At 38.8% G+C, this 19,957-nt stretch overlaps 1 long non-coding RNA gene across 2 annotated transcripts in view; it reads right to left on the bottom strand.

Annotated features, from left to right (window-relative positions):
* Positions 1-19,641, bottom strand: part of LOC111741300 — a 154,379-nt gene extending 134,738 nt beyond the window's left edge. Inside the window, exons 1-2 of one of the 2 annotated variants that reach the window (XR_002780957.1) lie at positions 18,633-19,641; positions 18,427-18,472 (exon numbers count right to left, since the gene is read on the bottom strand). This is a non-coding gene — a long non-coding RNA (uncharacterized LOC111741300). The remainder of the gene's footprint in view (positions 1-18,426; positions 18,473-18,632) is intronic. The other variant, XR_002780955.1, reaches the window with a different exon arrangement.
* Between the last annotated feature and the right edge of the window lie 316 nt (positions 19,642-19,957).

The following is a 19,957-nucleotide window of genomic DNA, read 5'->3' as shown; positions in this document are numbered from 1 at the left end:
ATAAATGTGATCAGGTGCTCATTCTCATCTCCAACCTTAAACTCTGCTTAGCATTGCTTTTAGGATGAAGATCCAAATCTCTAGCATGGTCTTTAAGTCAGAGGAGCCTATGTCTTGGTTTGCCCAGAATAGTTGGGATTTATGCCAATTTTGGTTGTTACTGATTTTTTTTTACTCTCACAAGTGTTTTGGTTTGAATGATAAATGATGTGGTCACCCTACCTACCAGGTCCCATGTGGTCTTTCCATTGCCGATTCCTCTGTTCCCATTTCCTGCTACACTTTAAGCAGCAGTCACGCTGGACTTCTGTTCCTTCGACTCCCAGTCATCCCTCTTGCTGTAGGGGCTCTACATAACCTAATCTATCTCTCTGAAAGCTCCTGCGCTCCTCTCTCCCTCACCAAACCACTGCTGCCCTCCTTCAGATACCCGCTGACCAGGAAAGTTCTTTAGACTGTTTCCTAGCTCCATTATGTTCCTCTCCTCTATAGCACTTATCACAGTGGGCTTTGTTCTGTTGACTTTTATTTGGTGATTCTTTGATTAATGTTCAACCATCTCTCCCATTTGAACAAGAGCAGTGACCATGTCTCCCTTGCCCCTGAAAGTCAAATACCAAGCAGATTTTGACAGACTGAATTAATTAAAAAATACCAATAAATATCAATAAAACAATAAATACATGTTTATAAACAAATTACTGGTTACTTATTGGCTACTCCTACCAAAAATAAACAAACAAAAACCATGTAATAATACACTAGGGAAATGGTAAAAGGTGACCTGAGATCTTTGTAATATATTTATTGTTGTGCATGGGTGTGTGTATATTTTAGACAAGTATTGAATTCTATAATGATCACCTCTTCAGGCTGGACCCTCGTCTCAAAAACATGACCATAATTCAGTGAGTATCTAAAACCCTTCTTTGGAACTTGCTTGAAAAGTTTTAGTATATTCTATTTGAATATCCTATTCAATAACGGCAAGACTACAACCTTTAAAGGGAACTTTTGATTTCTGTAAAAGCCAACTGGCTTTTTGTACCAAGTCTTATGAATGAGCCTGCCAAACAAGCCAGACAGGGGTGTTTAAGTTAAATATGAGGTAAAACTTTACAAAGACTGAATCTCTCACTTGGCTCTGAATCTCTCACATGCTCATAAGAACTGGCTCTGAAGATAATTCCAAACACTTTGAGTCCTGGCAGCAAATGTGAAAGAAGGAGATAAGCCTACAATGGGAATTCTGAAAGATAGCCTTGTTTGGTCATTTGAAAACATTTGTGGAAAATCAACCCAAACAAATTCCTTGGAATGACAATCTCTCCTCCCAACTGTGTAGCGCTTTTGAGCTTGTAAAGTGCTTTCCCCAAACTGATCAGAGACGTCCTCTTCAACAAGGACCCACTCTAAGACATTTTGCTATTTTCATTGTGAAAAACAAGGCAAATGGAGTTGAGGTAGGGAAGTGGAATCTGAACTCTCCTAGGGTCATGAGTCATGAGGCTTTAAAGAAATCTAACACCTCTCAGGACTAAGCATGACTGGAAAAACAAATACCAGTTCCCCAAGACAGCAGCAAAAGTGTTCCAGCCAAGCATAGACATCCCTCAGAGCCCACCTGTTTGTGCTCCCTTACCCCAGATCTGCCAGAGCCTGCCTCAGATTGACAAATAAAATTTGTCTCTGAAATGTCATTAGCACCACCTGAATGTTCGCCTAGCAGCTTCTGGGTGGAACAGGAGGAGAGAAAGCATTTTTCTGAGCCCCGCCTTAAATAAGCAGGAGTCAAGTTTGAGAAGGAGCTACAGAACCTAGAGTTAGGATCATGTAATCTGCTTTATGGCCCTTGAAATGTGTAGGCAAGAATTGAGAATGAGTATGCTGGGGAGTCCTGGTAAGCTTGTATATTGAGGGCTCACCATCGTTCCAGTCTTAACCAACTGGTGTCGAATCTAGCTTCTGTTTCAGAATTTCAATGCAATAAATTGATCTAAAAATGTTTTGCCTACTTGCTAGCACTTAGAGATTAGCCTTCTACTTCTAGTCCAGAGTACAAGGCATTTCAGCTATTTGGAGCACCATATTTTCTAGCCTAAATCTATCATAACCAGTGTGACAATTTATTGTTCAACTTGAGACACATCTGAACATGAAAGTGGCCACTATCAATAATTTTTTTTTCTGGGAAGCAGGCGTTAACCTGGGATTGTCTTGTAACAGATTCATTCTCAGTTGATGACCTCCAACTCATTCCATGTTTCCAAGGGGGGGAAAAAAACAAATAGAATGATGCCCCTTTCTGAGTCAACTGAGACCAACGTGTCCTCCGGCTGGCATCTGACAACATACAATAGGTCCTGAAAACACAAACCACATCATCTACCATTTCTGGACAAATAATAAATGACCTGATATTTATCAAGACAGTCACACGTTTGTCTTCATAACTAAATGTCCTTTGTCAAGAGTTCAAGGGAAAGCCATGACCGCCCCATCTAGACATTCAAACTCTCATATTTCCATACCTTTCCCACCTCTAATGTCATCTATTTTCCGAGGGAGTGAAGTTTCTTCTGTGACCATGTTGATACGAAATATCTGTGGATAATTGGGTTTAATGGTTTGAAGACAGATTTCGAAAGGTTGATTTAAGATGATCAATGCTATAGCAGTGCTTCTTACACTCCCATGCTCATAAGAATCGCAGAGGCTCGTTAAAATGTAGGTTCTGTTTCAGTGAGTCTAGGGCAGGGCCTGGGATGCTACATTCTAACAAGCTCACAGGTGATGCTGAGGTTGCTGGCCTTGGGCTACTCTTTGAATATAAAGTGTCTACAGTATTTAGTTTAAGGGCTTAACGATATCTTAAATATCTTTAATGTGACATGAGGGGAAGCATGCTAATTAAATCTGTACTCCCAAGGCAACATGGTAGAAGGAAAGGGAGGTAGAGGGGAAAAATAGAAGAGAAAATATAGGGGGATAGATTGAGAGTAAAGTAGAAGGGGAAAGAAAGAAGAAAGGGAAGAGAAAGAATAGAGAAGAAGAAATAAGAAGGGCAGGGAAGAACACAAATACCCTAAATTAAGTTAGGCTGGAGAAGAGGAGAATCACTAAGGGCTAAGTGGATTCCTCAGGCAGAAGTGTGAAGCAGCAGTTCCATTCCTATTGCCTCCAGCCCCAGGGAGAAGCCGTTTCTGTCCTGAAGTCTTCTGCTATAAAAATCTTAGATTCCTTTATTTTCACAATTGTTGGCTAATTACTTACAGACCCATCTCATAGAGTCTTCCAGTGACTTTCAAACTTTTGGTCATGGGTCACCTGAGAAATATGTTTTCCAATGTGACCCACTAAATACAGACAATAAACACTTCCTGAAGGACAAAAGAGTGAATGAATGAATAAGAGGGTATAGCACAACCAGAGGTTCATATTGTTTCCCTGAATGTTTTGTTTCATTTCACTTTTTCCATTTAGACTCTATAAAAAAATGATTATCCAGCGAATTGTGTTTCTTGCAAGCACTAAAATACAGATAACTTCATCTGCCGCTTGAGTCACAGGCCAGGAATTCCATCACACAGATGAATGTCCAGGATTTCCCAGAAGATTTAACTCTGGTGAAAACAACAAGCTGTTTTTCCAAAATAAATAATTCTCAACAGCAACATTTATTTCATTTACTTTTATTTGAAATTTTACAGAAGGAAGTCAGATTGCAGCTCAAGGTTTATGTTGAATTTTTTTGGTCTAAGATCTTGGGTTAAATAAATCCTCTCTAAAAAGTCTGCCAGGTTAGTATGTTTTAAGATAGTTTGGGGGAAATAGCCCCTGCATCAAAAAAAAAAAAAGGAACAAACAGCCTTTTCATGAAGATGGTACCAAAAGCAAATGATGAAGCCAAAGCAAAGGCTTTGAAGGAAAAGCAGTGCCAAAAAGTATTGAGACACACACACACAGACACACACACATCTGCACGTTACCCACCTTCCCATGGCCCGAGACACTTTGGATCCTAAGGCAGCCCATATATCTTCATAAGAGCGCCCCCAAAAGTAACAAGCTTGATCACTATGCCATCATCACGTTACCCTGACTACCGAGTCAGCCATGAAGAAGACAACAATACACTTTTGTTCATTGTGGATGTCAAAGCCAATAAACACTAGATCAAACAAGCTGTGAAGAAGCTCTATGATATTGACATGGCCAAGGTCAACACCCTGGTCAGGCCTGTTGGAGGCATTTGTTCAACTCGCTCCCAACTATGATGCTTTGGATGTTGCCCACAAAATTGAGATCATCTAAACTGAGTCCAGCTGGTTAATTCCAAATATAAAAATTTTTTTCACTGAAAAAAAAAAAACAAAAACAACCAACACTAGAGGGAACTACAACTAATGATGACAGTGGTTAGCTCAGTGTAGTAGGATTACAAATGTTTTTTTAATTATCTTCCTTTAATTTTTTTGTATGTTCTATTTTTTTCTAAAATTAACATATATTATTAGAATAATCATGAAAAACATTTACATTATTTCTTCCTGTCCTCCCATCCCCAAACAGTTCCTCCTCTAGGTTTCCTAGTTCAATGAATAACACTATCGTCCACACACTTTCCCAAGCCCAAAATCTGGGATCATCTTAGCCTCCTCTTCCACAGCCAACGGAGCACTACTCACTGATCTGATTGTTGCTAATTGCCTTACTCAGCTCGGGCTGCTATAACAAAATACTGTAGACCAGGAGGCTTAAACAACGGACATTTATTTTTCACTGTTCTTGAAGCTGGGAGTCCAAGGACAAGGTATCAGCAGATTCAGTTCCTGGTGAGAACCCACTTCCTGGCTTGCAGGTGGCCACCTTCTCAAGGTGTCTTCACATGGTGGACAGAGAGGAGCCTCTTCTTTTAAGCACACTAATCCCATCATGAGAGTCCCACCTAATTACCATCCACAGGCCCTACCTCCTATTACCTTGCATTAGAGGGTAGGTCTTCAACTTATGAATCTAGGGAGGAAGGAGACACATTCAGTCCATAACAAATAATCCAAAATTTAGTGCCTCAAACATTTATTATTAATTCTCTTGGTTCTGTGGGTTGATTGGGATCAGCTAGGCGGCTCTCATTTGGGATGTCTCATGCAGTTGTAGTCATGTATCAGCTGGACAATGAAGATGGTGCGTTCATATGCTGACAGCTGATGACAACCATCAGCTGGGAGCTCAGCTGGAGCTGTCAACAGAAGTACCTGCATGTAGCTGCTCCATGTGGCTTGAACTTCTCAAAGCGTGGCAGCTGGATTCCAAGACAGAGTGACTCAAGAGCAAGCATTCCAAAAGGCCCAGGTGACAACTAAGTGAACTCTCTATTGCCTGTACATTGGTCATTAGATACAGAATCTTGATGAGATTCAGCTTCTATCTTTTAGTAGGAATATTTCCTAGGTGGTGTTGTACTTCCAGTGGGAGGAATATAATATCTCCTTGGTTGTCTTTCTATGGTAATATCCATTGATAATCACATGCCTAGGTAAAGAAATTCATCAAGAGTTCAAATCTGCATTTTTTTCAGATCGTTTTGGCTATAGTACAAGTTATGTTAAAAAGAAAAAATGTAACAGTAATGTGCAGCCTCATGAGAATAGCTATCAGACTAAGTCATAATGATGTGAAGATTTATAGGGTAGCATCCTAGTTTGGTCATTTTAATAGTCTATAAAAATAAATAAGTTCAAAAGAAGATGAAAAAAGAAAATACATTGCTCTGGCATACTCTTTCACTGATACTGCTCAAATATTTCAAAAAGATTTCCATTAAAAAAAATTTTAAATAAAATATCAGCCCCTAAAGGTTAACAAAAAATATGTTTACCCAGCAACCAGGATGGATAACTGTCATCTTAAAATAAACACTGAATTTCCTCAAATGCTTGGTTTTTCTTTCTTTTTTTCCTTTCTCCTTTTTTCCTTTCTCTTTTCTTTCTCTACTTCCTACTTCCCTCCGCACTCCAATCTCTCTCACACTTTTTTTTTTTTTCAGGTAAGGAAATAGCTTGAGCTTTTTAAAACAAAGATAAAATCAAAATGTAACAAGATTACAAACACTGTGATTAAAAACTGCTTTTATCCAGAAATTTCTTGAACTAAGGAGTACATACCCATGGTCAGACTTCTTACCAGAAGGTCAGATTGCATTTCAGCAATAAATCAAATCCTATCTGCGTTGCCTTAGAGGAGGCAGAGCAGCAGAGGGGAGAGAACATGGGCTTGGAGTCTGATAAACCTCAACTGGATTCCCAGCTCCAACACATACACTGTCATCACTGTTACAGTTCTGAGTGAAGTGATGCTTCTCAAGCTTTAACAGGTGTTCCAACCATGTGTGGATTTTGTTAGGATGCAGAAGCCGAGGCAGTAATCCTGGAGTGGAGCCTGAGATTCTGCATTTCCGACAGGCTCCCAAGTGATATCCGTGCTGCTAGACTGTTAGGGAGGCAAGGCTCTAGAATCCACAGGAGCCACTGTCTCTGCTCTGAACAAAAGTCAATCCTTTGTAAGTTTTTCCTACATGGAACAGTATTCTCTCTATTGGATCATGAGCATATCAAGTGACATTGTCACTGCCTTAATGATCCCTATTAGTTGAAAATGTTTCCCAAGTAACTTTGTAATAAATGGTATCACTTACTCCTTGACCACAAGGTATTTATGGTAACTTACTCCAAGTAATGATGCATGTGAAAAAAGAGACCTGGCACTGCCCTATGCAAAGAGCAGACAGAAAGAGGGTTTGGAAGCCCACCAAGAAGCAATACTCTTGTCTCTGTCCAAAAGAAGCCAAGATTTTACCACAGGGCTAAAATCTGGGTGGCCCTTTGGGTTTCTAGTCTGCATCACGGGAACACATTAAAAATGGCTTTATGATCATTAGACTCCACAGCATGCTTTATTAGACCCATGTTAAAGGTGGAGAAACTATAGACATGGGGAAGTTATTTTTCTTACCCAAGGCCACCCAAAGTGTCAGGGATGAAAACGAGGTCAAGAACCAAAGCTATGGGTAATCCCTCCTAAGCATAAGCCATGAAACATTTTCTATGAGGAATGTTTATGCTCTAGTTAAAAGGTCTACATCAAAAGAGAAGGGTAGAGAAACACAAAAGAGCTCTAGATAAAATATTTTGGTATTTGTTATAATTTGTTATGATCTTGAACACATCCATTGCCACAGATATTTTTCACAATCATCATTTCTTGAATGTCTTTTATTAATTTGCCTGTGTGACTTGGACATGTTGTTTAACCTCTCTGTGCCTCCGTTTCCTCACCTGTGAAAAACTGGAATAAAAATTGGGATACTTTTCTCACCCATGAAAAATTAAGATCCTCTATGGATGAAATGAGTTCATACACAGAGAAAAAACTTCAGCAGAGCCTGTGGTAAGCATTATACACATGTTAGTTATTCCTACACACACATGCGATACATCTCCTCAATCATAAGGTGAGCTAGCCTTTGGCAGGAGCCATGGGCTTCACCATTCTTCTGTTCTCCATGATGCTGGAGTGATGGTGAACTTAGAGTGGGCTTAAAAAATGATGTCCTGTCTGAATCCCAACAGCCAAGTTCTGTGTGACTCCATTCCCTTCCCAAGCTTCATAATGGGCAGACATACAGAATATTTAATTTCCCAGAATAAATATTTACCATTATGTACATGAGATGCTCAGTTTCCAAGAATATTATTTAAATTATCATGATTTCCTCATATTCTATAATATTCAAAGTGATTCCAAAACATCATCTCATTTAAACCTTATAGAATGCTATGAAGTATGCTATAACGTGTCCGTTTCATGGATGGAGAATCTGAGACCCTCTGAAGTAATTCTCTCAAAGTCATACTAATAGTAATAACAACCCTTACTACCACTAGCATTTTTGAATACTTAATATTAGGTTAAACACATGAGATTGATGATATTCTATCATTTTAACCCACGCAAAGTAAGGAATTTCATATTGTTCAACCTAAATGCTAAGTGTATTATATCATTTCAGCCTCATATCAACCCTATAGAGTAAGAACAAATACTCATTTTATCAACGAGGGGAATGAAGACTTAAAGACAATTGCCCAAGATTAAATAGTGGAGCCAGAATTCAAATCCAGGCCAATATGACTCCCAAACCCATACTAGTTACTCTACCCTGCCTCCTCTCTAGTACATGGCTAGGAAATGGTGCAGCTTGCACTGCTACTCAGATCGCTGTTGATGCAACATTTTTTTGCATGAAAAATGTAGCATATTTATATTCCCTGTCAACCACATAGGAAAAATAGATCCCCATATTAAAGATGAGAAAGCTGAGGCTCAGAAAGTTTTCATGGTTCCGTCAGTCACACAGCTATTAAATGTTGGAGTTCAGACTCAAACCAGAGTTGTGCAACTTTGATGTACTGGCTCTTAACCACCACAACGGTGGTTCTAAATGACTTGGGGGACATTTGAAAATTTCCAAAGTCCAGGTGATTAGGCAGACCAATTAAATCACAATCTCCTGTGGCAAAATACAGGTAAGAGTAGTTTTTGACGCTCCCTAGGGGATCCCAGGGTACAGATGAGCTTGGGAACCACTATTACACTCCATCCTTTCCCACCCAGCCTCCTGCCTCTTCTACCATATGGCCCCTACAAATCGACAAAATCTGGCCCTGAGGTTCCCCTGCCAGTTTAACCCCACAGTAGTAATTCTAATCATGTCTCACACAGAGTGAATATCTATTTCCCAGACTCACATTCTTCAAAGAGCTCCTACCAGGTATGAAAGCAACCCACAGCAAAGGGCCAATCACAGTATCTTCTCATCGACAACAATCAGCTGTCACTGAGGCTGAAATGGAAAATGTTTCATCAAGGGAGGTATCCTCTCTCTTGAGCTTTTAGCTTTCCCTCAGTAGGCATCCTGAACCAAGACAGCTGAGCTTGCTATCTCAGGGAGCAGAGTTGGGAGATCCCGGCCAGGCTTTCAGAGTGGGAGAGCCCTCCGCCTTCGTCATTACTCAGATTCACCATAAGCAGAGTCAGGGCCATGCTCCTGAACATAAATGAGGAGGTGTGGGTTTCCTCCCGATGTGTCTAGTCACCGTCAGTTCAGAATACTTCATCTTTACAAACTTCACTTATTTTCAAAACTATGCTTCTTTGATTCTTGCAAGCCAAACCCATGGAAAAATAAAGGAAACCAAATGCCAGAGAAATAGCGCCAAGGCAAACACATGTAAGCCCTGAAATAACAGGAGATACTGTGGTCACATCTGACCTTTTGAACTGTGCTATGGGTTGAAGCAAAAACAGCTCTTGCTGCTGCTTAAGGAGTGCACAGTAATAGTTTATTTGTAATGTGGAAGAGCATGGGTTTAGAGAGATCGCCTTTTGAAACTGTAGGGATTCAGCCAAGGGGCTAGAAATAACATCATTTTAAGGAATGACTTTTTTTTAAGCCACCCTTCACCTCCATGATCAACATAAACCCAGATTCTTCTGATTTTTATCTGTCAGATGATGACTATCTAAGACCTCCAGAGCTTCTATAAATATTTCTCTTCTGGTTACCCCAATATTTTGGTGCAGTCTAACTTAGAAGCAAGAATACAAGTTCACTTGTTTCTTTCAGGAACTTGCAAGAGACAAATGTGGAAGGACACAGATGGAAAAGTAAAATGATGACCCAGGGTCAAAAGTTGAGTACAGAAAAGGCTGCTGGTTTCCACACTAACCCGTTCAGCCCCCAGCAGTACTGCATTGTCAGACCTGCTGGGGTGGCGGGGGCGGGGGAGGGGGGAGAGTGGGGGTGCAGAGGGGGCTGCCAGCAGTTACATTCTTATGAGACGCCAGTAGCGGCATTCTCCGGCACACAAAACAAGTCACCAGGAGGAATTTGTTCCACATTAACATTACCAAAAAAAGACCACAAGCCACAGAGTTCACGCAAATGAAGATTGGTTCCCATGAAAGAGATTCCTATATTAAAATAATAGCCAAGTTTGCCTAAGAATGAAATACTTATTTTCATGTCGTTTTTCAGAAAATATTCTCTCCCATTTGTTATAAGATTTGCTGCATATCTATAACATGTGTCTTAAAGAGAAAAAATACATGGTAATCACTGTGGGGAAAAATACCCTCTAAAAGAAATAATAATGGCAAATACCTACTACTAAACCTTAAGCGCTTTTTGTGTATTAATATATTTAATCCTCACAAACAGTAACTGCTGTTAATACCCAGGAGTTTTATTTTTACTTTAATGGTGTTATATTTATTTTTTCATCTGTCCTTTCTCTTATCTAGGAATCAAAAAACTAAAACATTGTTTAAGAATAAAAGTCCCCAAATCATAAAAATATTTATTCTGTATTTTCTTCTACAAGTTTTAAATATTCAATTATCATATTTAGGTTTATAATTTATCTAAAATTTATTTTGGATTAAGATATGAGGTAGGACTTTAAAATATATATATTTTTTCAAATAGATAACCAATTTTCTTAGGCTCGCTTAACTTGCAAAAGCCCCATTCTTTACACACTAGTAATGGTATATTTCTCATATGTCAAGTTTACCTATCTGTGTGGGTTGACTTACTGTTCTGTCCATCTCTGTCATGACTACACATCTTAATTACTAAACTTTTATTATAAGTTTATATCTGCTAGAACAATTCTAATACCCTCTCCCACCCATCTCTTTATTTTTATATTGACCTTTGCCCTTTCATGTCAATTTTAGGATCCTCTAAGTTTCAAGAAAAACTCTATTAAGATTTTTATTGTAATTTGCAAGCTAATATGGGGAACTTAATATCTTCTCAATACTGAGTCATCACATCAATGAACATGGTATGTTTCTCCATTTCTTTTAGCCTTTTCTTTACCCCACTGACAGAAGGAGTCTCTGTCTTGTACCTACATTCAAAGAAAAATAATTTAACATTTCATTATTAAAAATGTTTGTTGTAGGTTTTTAGTAGACACTCTTTATTAAGTTTCTTTCTATTTCTATTTTGCTAAGAGTTGGATAAGGGTGTGGTTAATCATGAATAGGTATTAAATCTTATCAAATGTTATTTAGACAATCACAAGGTTTTTCTCCTTTTATCTTTTATTGTCAAGCCATCTTTGCACTCCTATGTTAAATCTAATTTATTTTAATACATTAATTTTCTAGCATTTTATTTATGCACATATATTTATAAATGTGGCTGATTTATAATCTTCCTTTATTATACTCTCCTTGTATGAGTAGAAAATGTTCCCTAATTTTCTATTCTTTGATAAAATTGTCATCAGTATGCAATTTTCTGTTTCATGCGTGGTTATCCAAACTCATCTGGTCCTATGGAGGGGCAGGGGGTAAAACTTTTATCAACTGATTCCATTTCTTTAGTGGTAAAGTTTGTACTCCTGTTTCCATTTCTTCTTGGGATAGTTTTGATGAGTCATATTTTTCTAGGACATTGATCATTTCTGTGTTTTCAAGCTTATTGACATAATACTATCTTTTTTATCTTTATTCCATCCATAGTTATGATTCCTTTTTCACTTCTAACACTTTGTGAATGCTGAGTTTTTTTTTTCAAAAAAAGTTTCCTAAATGTTTATTTTTTTTTCAAAGAACCAATTAGAGTAGATACTGTTCCTATCCTCCACCTCCCCCACCCTCAGATTCCCTAGGGTCTTTTTACCCCTCTTCCAGATTCCTGGTGGTCTTGCTTCCAATGGCCAGGATCTAAAACTATTCTTCAGAGGACTGTCCTCAGGCTACTGGAGTCACTTTGCCCACCTATGCAGAGAAATCAAAGTGTCTGGGGATTCACATCCCCTCCAGTTAACACTTAGCCAATAATCAACAGCTGTGGGAGTATAGAAGCCCCGCCTCCCCTCCCCCGCCACCACGTGGAACAGTTCCAAAATTAATTCATACTTCAGAAGGCCACTGTGGGATCAGGCTGAGGTTGTTTTCTGTGAGGCCTGGCCTGAAATTATGCCATCGCTTACCTTCTTTTTCTCTGACTGGCTTTCATCACCCCCTTATGTGTTTCTCTAGGGTGAGAATAGATAATAGGTCTATTAATCAGGGATAGATGAATAGGTCTGGGACACACTCATCTTCATCTTAGAGTGTGCTTCTGAAGAGTCCAATAAGACAGCAGATTTATTTTTTTGATTCTCTGTATTATGTTTTGTTTTGTTTTCTCTAACTATTTAATTACTGTATCTCATCTTTATTTTCTTTTTTCCCCACCATTTTTGGGATACTTTATTTTCTTATATAGATAGTTAGCTCCTTAATTTTCAGTTTTCTTTCTCTAATATAATCATTTAAGCTACATCCCACAAGTTTTAATATGCCACATTTTCATTCTTTTTAGGTATAAGTGTTTCATCATTTTCTTAATTATTTTTCTCTGTGATAATCATTAGTGCCAGCCACTGATCTGTCCAGTTCTCTTCCTGGTCAGATCCTTACTCTCCTGAAGTCAGCCATAACAGCAGATGTTATTTGGCCAATGTAATATTAGTGAAAGTGATATGTGTCTCTTTGGGGGAGAAAACCTAAAAAGCTATGATAGATGACTGGATATAGAAGCTGTGGTACATATATACAAAGGGACATTACTCAGCCATAAGAAGGATGAAATACTGCCATTTGCGATAACATGAATGGACCTCGAGATAATCGTGCTAAGTGGAATAAGCCAGACAGAAAAAGTTGAAAATCACATGATATCACAAATGAACAGGACAAACAAACAGAGACTCATGGACATGGACTATAAACTAGTGGTTACTAGAGGGGAGCGGGGTGGTAGATGGGGTAAAAGAGGTCAAATATGTGGTGACAGAAAGAAATCTAACTATGGGAAGTGAACACACCATGTGAAAATATATATATATATACACACACACACCTTACTGTTAAAGTGTACAGGTGAAACTTACTGGATTTTGTTAATCAATGTCACCATTAAAAATTAATTAATTAATTAATTTTAAAAATAAAATAAAATAAAAGCCACATACTCTTCCCTCCACCACTGCAACTGGTAATATGCCAGGTGGTGGGCGTTCCATCCATTTGGGTCTTAGAGTGAGGAAAACGTGGAGTGGAGCCCTCTTTGGAAATGTAACATGAGTAGGAAATAGATCATTATTTTAAGATACTGAAATGTTTTAGGTCTGTGCATTATTGCAGCGTAATTTATACTATTCTGACTGTTGCATTGACCAAATAGTTTTTAGAAGCATCTTTCCTTCTTTCTATTTTCAAATATATAAAGTAATGTCAAGTATCTTTTTCTCTTCAAGTTCATATTTTATTGGAGTGTGATCAGAGAATATATCCCATATGTTACTGAGTCTTTGGTATTTGATAAGATTTCCTTTGTGGTCTAGCAAGAAATCAATTTTTGGCTTACATATACGTAGACTAGATTAAGCTAGTTGATTGGGTTGTTCAAATCTTCAATAACTATACTAATTTTTAACTTTTTAGTCTATTAATTACTGAGATTTTTTAAAAACCTACGACATATAGATTTTCAAATGTCTCTTTATAAATCAATTGATTTCTGCTTTAAACATATTTGAGGCCATGTTATTAAATACAGTTGACCTTTGAACAATGCAGGGAGCTAGGGGCAATGACTCAATGCAGTTGAAAATCCATTTATAACTTTTGACTCCCCAAAACATACCTACTACAGTTGTCCCTCGGAATCTACAGAGGATTGGTTCCAGGATCTCCGGAAGATGCCCAAATCCATAGATACTCAAGTCTCCTATATAAAGTGGCATAGATCAATGCATATATTTGGTAAAGGGTAGATTTTTTTCTAGATATGCTTTAGTGAAGACATAATCGCTTGATAGTTCCAGGTTTATAAAGGGGTCTCAGTTCCAACTGTTCACCTTACGCAGGCCCGTGGCCTCATCTTCCATTCCCGTATTTAGCTACAGCATCAACTTATTCTTTCTCCTTTGGTTTTCATAGTTTCTCCACCTCATTCCCTTTATTCCCCCATGGGAAGTGCATTTGTTGCAATTAGTAAAAGGAGCTTTCTAGTAAGAGGGCTTCAGGTTATTTAATATCAGCAGGACTGAAAGTTTTCTAAATTGTACTTTATAACCGCATCTCACTAATGCTTTTGCCTTTCTGAGCAAAGAGATCAAAAAGCTGAAAGTAGGATTTGCGATAGGATGGAGAAAAGGGTAGTGTGTTCCTTTTCTTTGGAGGATATCTTAATTCTACCACCTCCGAAGGGGAGGATGAAAATCACCATCGTACCCTGATTTTTTATATTCTTTTTGCTTTATTTTTTTTCTTATCTCTCTCTTTTTTCCCTGGAGGCAAAAATCAGGGACAGGAGATTCAGGGAGCTTAAGAGGGTAATCAGTGAAAGAACACTGCTAAAGATAATAATGGCATTAATAATGAGTCTACATTTATCGACATTTAAATAAGCCAGCACCTGAGCAAAAGCTTTACAAGTGTTCTCTCTTTGAAATCTGAAAAATCTATGAGGCACTGGATGTTAATATGCTAAGCAATTTGCTCAGGGACACACACCTAGGAAGTGGTAAAGATCCCAACATGAGTCATCCAAAGCCAGAGCCCTCAATAGCCCGCACTCTCCCTCAAACATTCCTGGTTGGATGTTTAAATTCCTATTTTTTACTTAATACTCACTTTATGTCTTCCCCCTCTCCACATACATACACAATATCTATTTAGCTTTTTCATCTAGATGGCAAAGTGATATAATGTAAATATATAGATTTCTGGAGGATTACTCCTGATTGTGCTTCAAGACAGAGCTGAGGTGACACCTTCTCCATGAGGCTTTCATGGATGCCTACAGGCTAGTTAGGTGAACCTCTCAGGGTTTCTGTAAGCACACTGAACCACAATAATTTCATTCTATGAGTCTCTCCTGCTGGTCTATGAATTTCTCAAGAGTAGAGACAATTTCTTCTTCCTTTTCGTATATCAAGCACAGAAGTGACACTTGGTAAATATCTGATAAATAAATGAATGGATGAATGAATGAATGAAAATTGTCCTTCATGGAGATCAGGGCCTCACCTAAACATATTTCCAAGGATGGAGATGTTTATTATTCTTATAAAATAGTAATTCATTCTACCCTTATTCTGAAAATACGCAACCACCTCTCTGGAGATGCATATTTTTCTGATTTATGTGTAAGTCTGTTTCAAAATTACTAAGGTGTCACAGGAAAAATATGGCTGCACCTAAGGTCCTATAGCCTTACTCAGCTCAGCGTTTTCTTGGGCCTAGGGAGATTTGTTGCCTCGTGGCTTCAGTATAACTACGTGTCTTCCATCCAGTTATAAGGAACATTCTGTTTTGCCTTGTGCCCAAGCATTGCTCTCCCCTGTTGTGACAGTATGACAACCAGATGTTGCTGCCTCTGTGGGTGGCCTCTCTGGGAAACCCTGTGAAATTTTTGCAAAATGATGCATTTATCCTGAAAACAGCATTTTGATGTCTTTTTATTCTTTGTCCCAAAAGGAGACTTTTATGGGGATGTCCTTTTAAAAAAATATAACAAATCCAGGCACAGGTATAAACCCACCTGCTAAGGCTAACACTGTAGCAACTTTGTTTCCAGTTCATTAAAGGGGATGAACCATCTTGCTTTCTCAGAAATAACACCAAGATGTCTCAGTCACCTGAATCCTATTAAACCATACCATGCTTCATGCACCAAAGAGTTGCTGGAACTGTTCTTCCCCCTGTCCTTCCCCCCTCCCCCCACCAAAAAAAAACCCACATATACTCAGGAACACAGTTCTTTTTAAGTAAACCCAGATGGGATGTGTTAGTATCCCTCCTGCCATTCTATAACAAATCTTTGTAATTAAATAACAAATACTTATTATTCTTGTGCATGCAGAAGACAGAAGCTTTTCTCAGCATGGAAAAGTGAGAGAGGTGAGAGTTGAGAGGATAGAGATGAGCAGAGCAGTAGTTTCTTCATACTTAGGTGAAGTAGAAAGGTTATATTCAAGGTGGACACAGCAGGGCTTGTCTGGGGAATCTCACTGATCTTAAGCTTCTGCTCTGTTAGTTGATCAGAGAAAAAGAGGCTCATGGTTAAGAGCACAGACCTCAGACAGACCTTGGTTTGGACCCTATCTCTGCAACGTCTAGCTGTGTGATGCTATACAAATTACCAACCTCTCTGAACTGCAGTTTGCTCATCAGTAAAATGAGAATAAGTATTCCTATATCACAGGGTTGTCATGAACATTAAATGAAAAATCTGCTAAGTCCTAGGTACAGTACTTGGAATATAGTAACTAACTATAATTAATAATCGCATGCAGTAAGAGCTGTTGTTGTTATTGTTTATGGAAAACAGAAGTAGTCTCACATAATGAGGAGATGCATTTTTGTGAAGTGGTACTAAGGGGCCCACAGACCAAAATAAGTTCTCATCCATTATCTTATCATGGTGCCTATCCCTCCCCACTAAAAAGCCACTATCTAAGGGCCATCTGGAGACATGTGTTTGCTGGATTAAGGAATTGCGATGCTGAGGCAGGCAGATAGCAAGAGGTATCTTATATATTGTCAAGGATTTATTAAGAGGACTAAAACCCATTACCAGTCAGTGTCACATTGAATAAAGTCAGATGCTAAGAGAATCAGACAGAAAACAGGTGAGTTTTGATGAAAGAAAAGGGCAAGGAAGAAGTAATGAATCGTCCAAGGCATAGAACGATACTGCAAAGGGAAAACCTTGGAGCTCAGGTCACCCCTGGAGCATAAAATAGGAAGGAAGAATGTTTCTGAAAAGGTGCTAGGAGAAGACTGGAATCCAACTTTGTTAGCTTTAAAATTTGGCTTTAGGTGAGAATGAAAGAAAAGACAAATATTTTGAGAATTGGAGCCATTTTTAAGATTCCTATTGAGTAAAGTTGTATAAAAATTCATGAGTAATCATGAATCCTCATCTTGCATTTCATTTTAGGATTAATTCAGGCTGCATACAAGAACAAAATGCAGGAAATCTTAAGCCCCTGCAATGAACTGTGGTAAAATCTTATGAGCAGTGATGGTCCCGGCCCATAAAATTTCTCAAAGTGCACCCCTGGACCTTGCCCCAGGTTTACTCATGTCCGGAGCTGAATGTTATTCTGTTGCATGAGGAACTGCCATGCAAGTTCTGGGCCTGAACAAGTCGCTTGCCCAACAATATGTACTATGTCCATATCCTGTTCAAGACAAAAAATTGACCCTAGTGAGTAAAACCGAGCTCATATGCAAAAGCCACAGAGAGATAACTCTTAGCCCAATATTAAGAAAGGCATCCTAACAGAGCTGTTCAAAGGATAGACTATAAAGTAGTAAGATATACACATCACCAAACGTTTCGAGCAAGAGGCTGGCTTATAGAAATTCATACATTAAAGAGGAAATTGGACTCGATGAGTTTAAAGTTCACTTTGTTTTCCAGTACTACAAAATAGAAGGTATGACCTACAGTTATAATACATTTATAGTTTAACCAAAAAACAGAAATTATGGAAATAGCATATCCAAAGCAACATATAAAATGAGCCAAATTAAAGGTCTAAAAACCCAGTATGGCAATTCCAAAAAGCAGCTCTCCTGAGAATATTCAAGAAAAATCAGAAATTTCTTCACATCCGAAGGAGTTTCATTCTTTGCATAAGCAATAATTAGACTGGGATCCCGGCAGTGAGGGTAGAGACAAGGTACACAGAAGATTCAGAGTCAAAGGAATTAGTACACAACCTTTCATGCATTCCCCACCAGATTTCAACTTAAATATAGTACTTGTCATAATGCTTGCCATAAAAATAATAATAATGACCTCAAACAAATCGTTGCTTTGCCATAAGAAAAATCAGATATGTTTGAATTCTGCCCTGTTTGTGCACACCATGAGTCTATTCCCAATATTCTGCTTTGCTTTGCAATAAATTAGAATTCAAAGTCATGATTTGCCAACTTAATTGCTAATTCAAATGACAGAATCTGTGACCTCATGATTTCCTGTGGGCTTTGAAATCATTACTTATTCATTTGTCATTTCTGATAGTGTCTGAGAATCAGATTAGAAAAGGTATTCTTTGTCCTGCCAACATACATCAGCTGGAAACAGGAAATAGAGATAAAAATTAACTAGGGTCTTTCTACTCAGTATGGCCCAAAGACCAAGCCACATCAGTATCACCAGTTCCTCCCACTTCCAGATCTACTGAATCAGAATCTGCATTGTAAGAAGATTCCAGTGATTTGTATGTACCTTAAAATTTGCGAAATCTTAAACTAGGGAACAATGATTCTGTTGCTCACCTTCTGACCTTCACCACCTGAAAGCTTTCAGAAGAAACAGCAACCTCTGGAAAACAAAAAGCGGAGGATTGTAATCGTTATTAGAAACATCGATCAATGCTGGCATTGTTTCACAAAATATCCTATTGTTCACATTTTAAGCCAGGCTTAAAATGGGCTCATAGAGCCACTGGCACGTTTTGACCCAAATCAGCTGATTGGCCTACCTTATTTACTAGACTTCCGGGGGAAAGGAGTGATCAACTAGTGGTCATTGGCAACACCAACAGGAATCTCCAATTTGAGGTGTAGGGAGGGAGGGAAACTTTATTCAGTACAAACAGCTCAACTGTGACACAGCGTGCTGTGGAACAGCTCAACAATGTTACAGCTCAGTTGGGAAACAGCATGCCTGGAAGGTGGCCCTGGGGCCAGGCCCCTCTCCAGCTAGACGGCTCTGCTCTGCTCCACCTGCTCTGGTCCACTCCGCTCTGCTAAGGCGAGACATTTTAAGTGCTTCATCTTCCGTGTTTCATCTCCAGCTGAAAACCAGCAGTGAACAGCCTTGAGTGGAAAGGGAGGTCTCTGAGCCAGAGGGGAGCTGACTTATATAAACAGAAGTCCCCATCCCAGTCCCTGACTGGTCCATCCCCATGCAAATGAGAACACCAAATCCTTGAAGTTTGTTTGGTCCAATAGACACTGTCCTGATTGGTCAGAATAAAGCCACTCTGGTCAGTGAAGAAGCTGATGGGGATATAGCTGCTGCAGCTCAGATTAGGGAAAGCCTCAGTCCTGTTGGTTGAACTATTATTCCAGGAACTCCTTTATAAGGGCTGGCTCAGGTGGCAGGAACACAGTGTAGGCAGTTCAGTGCAGGCTTCTTCCTAAAGTGCAGTTTGTGTGAGAGGCCCCTGTTTAAAAATGACTTCTAGGTTCTGTTTTTAAATTTGAGTGGAGTTAGCCATCAGGAGTCCTTCTTGGCAGCTATCTTCTTTCTCAGGGTCCACAGAGCGGAAAGCCTTCAACAAGTGTCTCTACAAGGAAAGGCAGCTGTTTCTCATAAACTGCAATGAATGAGCCTAGCAGGGCTTCATAACTTGCATCCTCTCTGTCAGCAGAGAAGTCCCTTCCTGTTGAGGTGACTTCTGAGCAAGTACTTTTCCATTAGCAGCAGTGAGAGCATGAATGTGGCAACAGAGGGGAGCTTTGTGAGCCTCCAGGTGTGAGAAAAACACAAAACAAAAATAAAGTATTTCCTAGTATACTTCCTCAATTCAAAAAGGCCATTGGTTGCAGGAAATACCATAGATTTAATAAATAGCTTTTCAGGAGGGTTGCTCAACACTTCTTTAAATAAGTCACAGTACAGATGTCAAATTATAATGTACACCTGAAAATTACGTAATTGTATTAACCAATGTTGCCCCAATAAACTTTTTTAAGATAAGAATCTAAAAAAAAAAAGTCACAGACGTGTCCCCATTTTTGAAAAGTAAAATCGAGGAGGGCAGGAAAAAAACCTCAGAATCAAGAAAATGTGGCAGATTTG

The sequence above is a fragment of the Pteropus vampyrus genome, unplaced genomic scaffold (genome assembly GCF_000151845.1).
Source record: "Pteropus vampyrus isolate Shadow unplaced genomic scaffold, Pvam_2.0 Scaffold76, whole genome shotgun sequence".
NCBI lineage: Eukaryota > Metazoa > Chordata > Mammalia > Chiroptera > Pteropodidae > Pteropus > Pteropus vampyrus.
Note: the sequence above shows the minus strand (reverse complement) of the source record. Positions and strands in the feature narration are given on the sequence as shown.